This window comes from Bidens hawaiensis, unplaced genomic scaffold (genome assembly GCF_021521415.1).
Source record: "Bidens hawaiensis isolate Kalapana, Puna unplaced genomic scaffold, B.hawaiensis_p1.1 tig00032045_1, whole genome shotgun sequence".
NCBI classification, from domain to species: Eukaryota; Viridiplantae; Streptophyta; class Magnoliopsida; order Asterales; family Asteraceae; genus Bidens; species Bidens hawaiensis.
In genome coordinates this window covers 210,358-219,631 of record NW_027495425.1, presented here as the reverse complement: position 1 = coordinate 219,631, position 9,274 = coordinate 210,358, and the positions used below count along the sequence as shown (strand labels likewise).

The 9,274-nt window shown below is 36.0% G+C and overlaps 1 pseudogene; it reads right to left on the bottom strand.

The window, feature by feature from the left end:
* Window positions 1-928: 928 nt before the first annotated feature.
* Window positions 929-3,336, bottom strand: LOC143582897 (heptahelical transmembrane protein 1-like; annotated as a pseudogene).
* Window positions 3,337-9,274: the final 5,938 nt, after the last annotated feature.

Sequence of the window (9,274 nt, the reverse complement as noted above, 5' to 3'; positions counted from 1 at the left end):
ATTGGTTTGAAAATCGTTTTCTAAACTTGAACTAATTCGACTTTGCATTTTGCACCTCTAGTTTTAATTTTTTCCATCACAATCGAAGTTTTATATAATTTACTATAAAACGATTACAATAAAGTGGCAGGCAAACGGGCAACAAGCTGCGCCGCAACCCCCTTTTGAACAGCAAAGCCAATCCTGCTAAAAACGAAGCTTTGGGACCTAGAAGCTGAAGAGGTTCCGTGTACGACGCGCTGAACCCTACTCAAAAATTTCACAGCCTCTGGAGCCAGAAAACCAAACGTATAAAAGGCAAATGGTAGAAAGACATGTTGATTATCTAAACAAGCTTTCTCGTGTTTAACAACTTTGCCCGATTCAGCCTTCAACGCAGCCTGACCCACAACAAACCCACGGTCCCTGAGCCCAACAAGAGGAGACACTCATGTAAGATCCACACAGGCGTGTTTCCCCCCTGCCCACCCGAACACAAGAATATCAGCTGGTCGTAAAGTAGACCTCCCTTCAAGAGGATCCGTGAGAAAGTTAACAGGGGCCTCCTTTTTAGCAGAAATCCCTGCCCGTTTAAGAACATCACACAGAACATCCCTAACCAGATCATGTCTGTATTTAAAGCCAGACAATTCTTTGCAATGCACCGCATGGTCACCAAAAGAATCCAAACAGACCTTGCGACAAATTGGGCAAGGTTCATCCGTCGGGAACATATAAATATTAAACATTGAGTGGTTTATAACTGAAAAAAGTTTTAACAATAAAAATTAACAGAACAGCAATAAAAATTGATTTACTATTCGAAAAACTTTTCTTCTTTTATTACAATTAAGAAAATAGTTTTTTCTAATCGAGATTATACATTACTTTAGTTTTAGAATGAATTTTGGTATAAAATGTCCCCATAATTAATCACACTCACTAGTAATTTTATAACATTCAATCGATAAACACTTGCACACCATTAGTTACATATTTTACTTCTATACTTGTCATGTTACAACAACTTTATTTACAATAAAAGATGAACAGCGAATTTGTTGCAAAAACTAAAAAATAAAATAATAACAACCAGGCCTTTTTTTCATTTTCACAACAAAGGCTGGACTCACAATCACATTTCATAATTTCATCCTACAACTTAGTATTAAACATAATTAAGACAAGAAATTCAAAATATTAACCGATCAAAACGTACATGACCTAAACAAGTAGCTGATTCGGCATCACTAGCAACCGACTCGGCTTCTAAACTCAAGAAACATAAGTGCGGCGCCATAATGAGCCATTGCGCCCATGATCACAAAACAATGAAAGATTTGATGACTATGACCGGCAAGATCAAACCACCCAGGTTTCCATCTTTCTGGGATCCTAGTAATATAAAACATAGTACCCGTCAAGTATGAAACCGCCATTAACGTTTCATACATCAAGATGCCGTTCCTCTGAGGTTCATGCCAGTTCACCATTATGGCATGAACCGTTGGTATCAGCCCAAAAAGACCCATACCCATGAACAAAAAAGCCTTAAAAGAACGAAACTTTCCATTAGATAGTGTAGGTGACAATAAGGTTATAATGGTAGAAACACCCATGACTGTGATGCCACCTAGGTAAACGAATTGCCACACGGGCTCGCATTGGAAGATGTAGTAGATTGGTGGAAAAAATGAGGTGATGATCATGGTCGTGATTCCCACATAGTCCATTTGGAGGAGTACGAGGGTTAGGCGGTGTGAGTGACAACTAAACAGGTGGCAGGTGGTGCTCGAGATGAGGCAGAACATCAAGCCGCCTAGGAACACGAAAAAGGGCCATCAAGTGACTACCAGTTGTGGCGGTCCGGTCTCCACGTCTACCGGTGATCCATGCTTTAAGTCAATGAGTTTTGGTGTATCCTGCAAAAAAAAGGTTTGTCTTTTTATACTCCAATGGTATATCTTTTAATTTCAAAATCACCTTTTTAGGTAACTTATTTCATTATATTGGATATGTTACACTTTCATTTTATTTAATTAAGATATATCGACATCAATTTTAATCCTCAAAACTCAAAAGTACGTGTTTGACAAAAAAAGTCAACATGTGTGAAATGAAGGAGCAAGGTGCAAACAACCACATACCATGAGTGAGTTATGTGAGACATTTTCATCTGAGTTTAATAAAGAAGACCTGAAATTTCATAACAAAAAAATAACATAAAACTTTAAGAAAATCATTGTTACATTCTTAAAAATTAAAACTTTAACATGTTTGAAGATTCTTTCTTTGGATAATTAACAATTTCTTGACAGGATGTTATGGATCACACTATTCTTCTAATTTGTGAGAGTATTTAAGTAATTATACAACAAAACAAGAACAAGAAGGATATGTACCAATGCAACTAATGAAATGCAAAAGGAAAAAAAAATCTTTACATACCAAGTTATTAAATTGAGAAAATCTGAAACTTGAGGCACATGTATCAAGTTTGTAATGGTCAAGCCCAAAAATACAACAAATCCAATTAAATGCTTGAATATAAAAAATACTAAAAATGTCAGTAATACTAATATACTACCACCAATTTATTTTTAGTGTTGTAGTTTTTAATATTTAATAACATTAGCAACTTTTTGAAAGTTATATGGTACTTTAAATTTAAATAAGCATGAATGAAAGTTATTGAAGTTATTAATATGATGAATGAGTTTAAAAAACCCTTTTATGAAACTTGATGATCAAATGATACACAAGTATTTATGCATACTGTACAACATTCCGTACAGTGTAAAACATCCCCAACAAAAACTTTGAAATGATGATAATACTCGGCATTCAAATCCATCATATATTCCCAAACTATTGAAGAATCGACAATCAGTTTGAACCGCAAAATTTTTGCTAAACTAAACCCGGCTAGTAAGATACTAGACACGAAGAGACAAAATGACCAACCCAGATAGAACGATCTAAATCGCAAAAAAAATCATGAAAAACCAATAAATTGGAAATAGTACGTGTGAAATTGAGAGAGAGAATTTGTACTTACGTCCATACATTAAGGGTTTCATTATGCCAACGAAATAGACTAGCAAGGGCTTGTTTCAAAGGCCAATCAGCTCGGTAATGATTCAAAATGAATTCGTTATCCTTCATATACTCGGGTAATTCTTCAAATCTCAATAACTGGTATTCTGTTTGGGTTTCGTGACTCACAGTCTTTTTCTTTTTCTTCTTTTTGTTTTTGTTTCTGGTTTTCTTTGTAATAACAAGATTCGATTTGTCATCGCTGTTGTAAGAGATCTCGTAAGATCTTCTCTTCCAAACATGGCCATTTATTGAGTCCATATTATTTTGTGAATGTGCAACACACAAGTGTATGTGTATGTGTATGTGTATGTGTATGTGTATGTGTATGTGTATGTGTATGTGTATGTGTATGTGTATGTGTATGTGTATGAATGGTAAATGAGATGTGAGTAATGTGTGTTTTGATAACCTAGACCACATGTATTGTGTATTTATGGAATGAAGGATGGGTTTGAAAGCAGTTATGGTTATTGGAGCAACTGCTACCTACTAAAAGCAGCCAATTTACTTTATTTTATTTATTTATATTATTATAAGAGTCCTTCCAAATATTCCCTTTTCTCACCTACTCGTCATAATGGCCCGTTATTTCATTCGTGTATGATCGAGATTTGGGTGCACCATCTCGATGCTAGTTTCCGTCTTTCTCTTTAATTATAATTATTGAGCAGACTAGTATTTACCCCGCGGAAGACTTTTAGTTTCTTATTTAATAATTGTTTTTTTTTTAAATTTAATTATTGTTTTTATATATTTTTCATGTAGGATGTGTTTAGCTAATAAACTTAAAGATTACATATACTTATAAAATGTGTTATATTTATTAGATGTAGTGAAAGAATAGTTTGTTTTGGTTTTTTTGTTTATATCTCAAATGAGTCTAATTGGTCTATTAGTTAACGTGACCTAACATTTTGTTATTTAAGATGCGAATTTTCATCTTCAGATACATGAATGCATAAAAAAATTTATATGATTTGTGTTATTTTCGTTTGTATTGAGTTGTTACGATTCGTTGGTGATATAGAACGTATATGTTGTTTAATGGATCACAAAAAATAGGGCTCTCATGTGTTTGTTAATTAATGTATCCCAACATTTTGTTTTTTTGTTGTTTAAAATAGGTATTTTCTTGATAGTGAATTGAACTTTTAATAAATTGATGTATTTGAATTTCTATAGGCTAATTCTAGTTCCAAGTCTATCTGATATGGGTACGTCATGTGTTATCATTTCATTTTTGTGTGAATTGTTAATTTATTATATTTTTTTAGTATGATGTTTAGTTTGTGATTTTCTTATTATTTTGTATGTATTTTTTGTATTTATAGATTTTGTAGTTTAGTTACTGTTGTGTATTAAAAGAACTTAATTTGTTAATTAGTTTTATTCTTATCAAATATAATAGAAGTTATATTAGTTTATGAATTATATTATCAAAAATTTTATGATCATATGTAAAAACTAAGTTTTTAAAAATTTATATTTTACTAATAATGTATATGTTTTTAATATTTTATACATAAATTTTTGTAGATTTATTCCATTTTCATGATTAAAAATGGGTAATAATCGGAAGCCGTCATTTGAAAGTGACGCTATAATTATAATAAACCGTCTTGAGAAACTCTTTTCTCGCCTTCTTTATTAAATTCTTTGTTTCATCTAACAATTAGAAACCCTAAGTTAATATTCCCCTTAATTAGGACGGATTTTGTTGTTAAGTATAAGTTTTGTAGGTTGTTGAAGGGATTTTTGTTTGTTCTTAGTTTATTTAATCAAACATTGTGTCAATAACAATTTACAACCACTTTTAAAATAATATATTGGTTTTAAATAATCTCAACTATCACCTTTTGGCCACTGCCGATCATAACTAACGAAATGACTAATGACAGTCCCACCTTTTATCATTTTGTTCTACCAATGAACCCCGTTAGTTTTTATGAGAGAAGCCTTGATAGAGGAACTGTGGGAAGCCTTGATAGAGGTTTATGAAGGAAACAAAGACATGAAAAGAAGTCGTCAAGGTTTACTACGACAAAAATTCAATATGTTCAATCATGTTTTGGGAGAGTCGTTAGAAACTCAGCTTCAGAGGTTCATAGCTCTTGTGATCGAAATGAGATATGCTAGCATCAACTTAACAGCTGTCGAAACAAGCAATAAGTTGGTTAACTCTCAACCTCAAAGCTGGGACATGAATGTTGTTGTCATGAAAAAGGATAAAGACCTCAACAAGTTAACACTGTCTGAGGTCATGGCTATCATCAAAGCACGTGACATGGACAACAAGCAGCATGCTATAAACCATGCAAACTCCTACAGTGTAGCTGGGTACAATATTGCTTCTAACAATGCACTCATCTCCCAAGATAACTTCTCCGTGTTCAAGACCACTCAGGGACAACATAAATTTCAACCTCAACCCAACTTCTCAATGTTTAAATCCACTCAAGGTCAAGGTCAATATTCTCACGTCTCACCACAACCTGCACCGGTGTTCTTTGCTAAACTTGGTAAACCCTCCACTGCTAGTGCTCAGCCTCAATCGTCTAGTGTTTCTTCCAGTTAGAATCCCAGTCAGACTCCCGCTATTTCAAAAGAAACTCAAGAGAACATCGCCTAAATGGCGGGATTCATGAACTGTTACAATACTTTCCTTGCTGGAGATTTGGTTCAACCCGTTGTGGCTGCCGAACTCGATCAAATTCATTCTGATGATGTAGAGGAAATGGATATCTCATGGCAAATTGCCATGGCAGTGTTCCGGGCCAAGAAATTTACTAAGAGAACATGAAGAAATAATTGAACATGCCAAACAGTCAGAAGGTGGGTTTTAACAAAGACACTTTGAGGTGCTACAATTGTCACGAGCCAGGTCACTTTGCTCGTGAGTGCACCAATCCAACCAAAGAAGGAAATATAGAAAGGGCACTGGTTCCCGTGAGTAATGATAGAGGAGAAGCTGGAGGCAGCTCAAGTGATGGTGAAAGGGGTTTGGTTGCTCAATAGTTCTCATGGACTGATCAGATGGCAGCTCTCAACATAAACAATCAAACTACCAACTTTGCTCATGTGGAAGGGATCGAAGAGGAAAATGCTGCCGAGGAACAAGTCAAGGAACTCCAATTTGCATTTATGGCATTCACCTCTCCCAGCTCGTCTGAGGTAAGTTCTTCTCCGTGTTCTCAAGCTTGTATTGATAAAATAGAGCTTTAAAATCTAATAATAATGAATTGCTTAGAGAAATGGAAATGGTAAAATCTGAAAATCATAAGCTTAAGAAAACTGAAAAGACTTATTTGGATAAAATAGAGGCACAAAAAAGAGACTTTTCCAAACTAAAATCTGATTTCAGTTTGAAATGTTGTCATCAGCTTGATGCCAAACAGAAAATTGTTGAATTAACTGATGAACTAGAATCCTCTAAGTTAGAAGTCTTTAATCTAACTGAGAAATTCAAAAAGGCTGAATTTGATTTTAATAAATTTAATGTTTCCAACAAGGTAGTTAATTCCATGATTGAAAATCAGTTATGATGGAAAGAGAATGAGGGTGAGGGTATATGATATAGTCAGGTACCCCCACTATATAATGACAACTATACAAGTCTTCCTCTTACTAAAGAGTAGGAAGAAAAGATCAAAGATATGAAATATGGTAAACCTGATAATACTGAGACGATTGACTCAGTAAAAACCGCTACGTCCACTTCAAGAGTGAACGCTTCTAATGTGTTTGCCTCATGTGCAGAGAAAGTAATCGTTGAGAAATGGACTGATGAGGATGATGACTCCAGTGTATCAATTAATAAAGACATTAATGTTTCTTTAAAACTACCCGTTTTAAATTATGTTATTTCGACTGTTTGTGTGTGCTCTGGTTTTAAGAGCAAAGATTCTTGTGTGGTTGATTCTGTTATGACCTTGAATTCTAATAATGATGTTCCTCCTAAACTTAAAAATTCAAAAAAAATTCAACAAGTATTCACCGCCTAAGTTTGTCAAAGAGGGATGCTCTAATGACAAACAGGGTGGTGAACATCATGCTAAGCAAGCTGGTCCATACAATCGGTCCAGACAAGGAGTTGCCCAAAGTAATTTCCATGTTAAACGCCAAACCTGTTTTAATTGTGGCACTCCCGGTTATATTTCCAGAAATTGTTCACATCGTCCGTATGTTCTTTATTGTGGATTTTATCAAAGGAATATGCCTTATATGCCTCATAATACCTACAGGAAAAATTTCAGGAACTATCAGGCTAATCCCTCTGACGATGACTGGAATAGAAACAAATCTGGCAGGTTTAGTCCTCATCAGACCAAACCCAACATGTTTCATAAAGAGGGTAAAAAAAGTGTTTCAGTTTCCAGAATGAACACGAATTCGAAACCGAAACAAGTGAGAAGCACAAAATCGTCTGTCTCTAATCCTCCAAAACTGGAGATCAAGTCGCCCATTCGTATATATAATGCTAAGTCTTACAACGGTAGACATGAATGGTTGCCTAAATCTCCGGTAAAAGAGACTTTGAATTCTATGTTAGATGATCAAAAGGATATATCATGGCAACCCGTGACAACTTTAGATGAGTCAGGGTCACCCAGTGTAACTATGGACTGGGTACCAAAGTCTAACTGATCTCGCACATCATGCAGGAACAACTATGGAGGAATATCATCAGACCTTGGTATGTTGATAGTGGCTGTTCCAGGCACATGACAGGAGACATTTCCCAGCTAAATGACATTTAAATCTTTAATGGCGGGTATGTGTCCTTTGCGGGAGGAGAAAAGGGGAAATGCCTCTTTGGTCCGGTTCATGTCTTGAGTCTTTCTCGCAACTCTTATTGTCTCGTCATTACTGATGACTACTCACGTTTTACTTGGGTATTTTTCTTTTCAAATAAGAGTGAAACTGCAGAACTGATCAAGAGGTAGTGCTTATGGAGAATCAGCTTAACCTGAAGTTGAAGAGCATTCGTTGCGACAACGGCACGAAATTCAAGAATGCCACGCCGAATCATTTTTGCTCAGAAAGAGGGGTGCTTCGTCAGTACAGCTCATCTCGCACACCGCAACAGAATGGTGTGACTGAAAGGAGAAACATAATTCTTATCGAGGCGGCAAGGACCATGTTGTGTGACTCTAAATTTCCATTATTTTTCTGGGCTGAAGCTATCAATACGACATGCTACGTTCAGAATCGGGTGATAATCAACAAGTCTCAAAAGAAAACTCCATATGAGATTGTCTATGATCATAAGCCCACCGTTGCACATTTCCGGGCATTTGGTTGCCCATGTACTCCACTGAATCTTGAGTCAACTCCGAAACTGGGGGCCAAAGCAGATGACTGTTACTTCGTCGGTTATGCTGGTTGTACTGCCTACAGAGTATACAATAAGTCAACCAAGCAGATTCTGGAGTCATATGATGTTCGTTCGTTGGAAGAAAACGAGACCGATGCTTGTGTTGGTACTGACTGGCTGTTCGATTACAATGAACTTTTCAAAACATTCAAGGTGCTTACGGTTACAAACATAGAAACTTCAGGAGATGCTACTGTAGTCACTGAGAAAGAAGATCAGCATGCGGTGTCTCATATCTTTCCAATTCTGGATGATGATCGGACATAACCACTTGATGCTACTCCGTCCATGACTATCAATCAAACATAAAAGGTTACTGCATCAGTGTCTTCAACTCCATCACAAAATACTTCAACAGTTGAGGGGGAGAGTCCTATTCGTCAAATTTTTGGGAGCACTTTGTTTACCGATATCATTCCAAATGAATACGTGGCCGTACTTCGTACTCACACAGTACGACGGCTTCCGGGTGGAAAAATCCTCTAACTGAAGTAGATGAAAATTTATCAAACCTATCTCCTACTGGAGTTGTTCCCGAGCAACTGATTCCATCTAGAACTCAACGAAAACATCCAATAGAGAATGTAATAGGTCCTCTTGAAACAGGCGTGTCCACCAGAAGTCAGACTGTGCACAAAAAAAGTTGCATATTCTCTTGTTTCATTTCTCAGATTGAGCCAAAGTCGGTAGAAATGGCTCTTTTGGTTCCAAGTAGGGTGGATGCTATGCACGAAGAGTTGAATTAGTTTGATAAATTGAAGGTATGGAGATTGGTTGAATTACCGGAAGGTAAGAAAACGCTTGATACGAGATGGGTTTTCC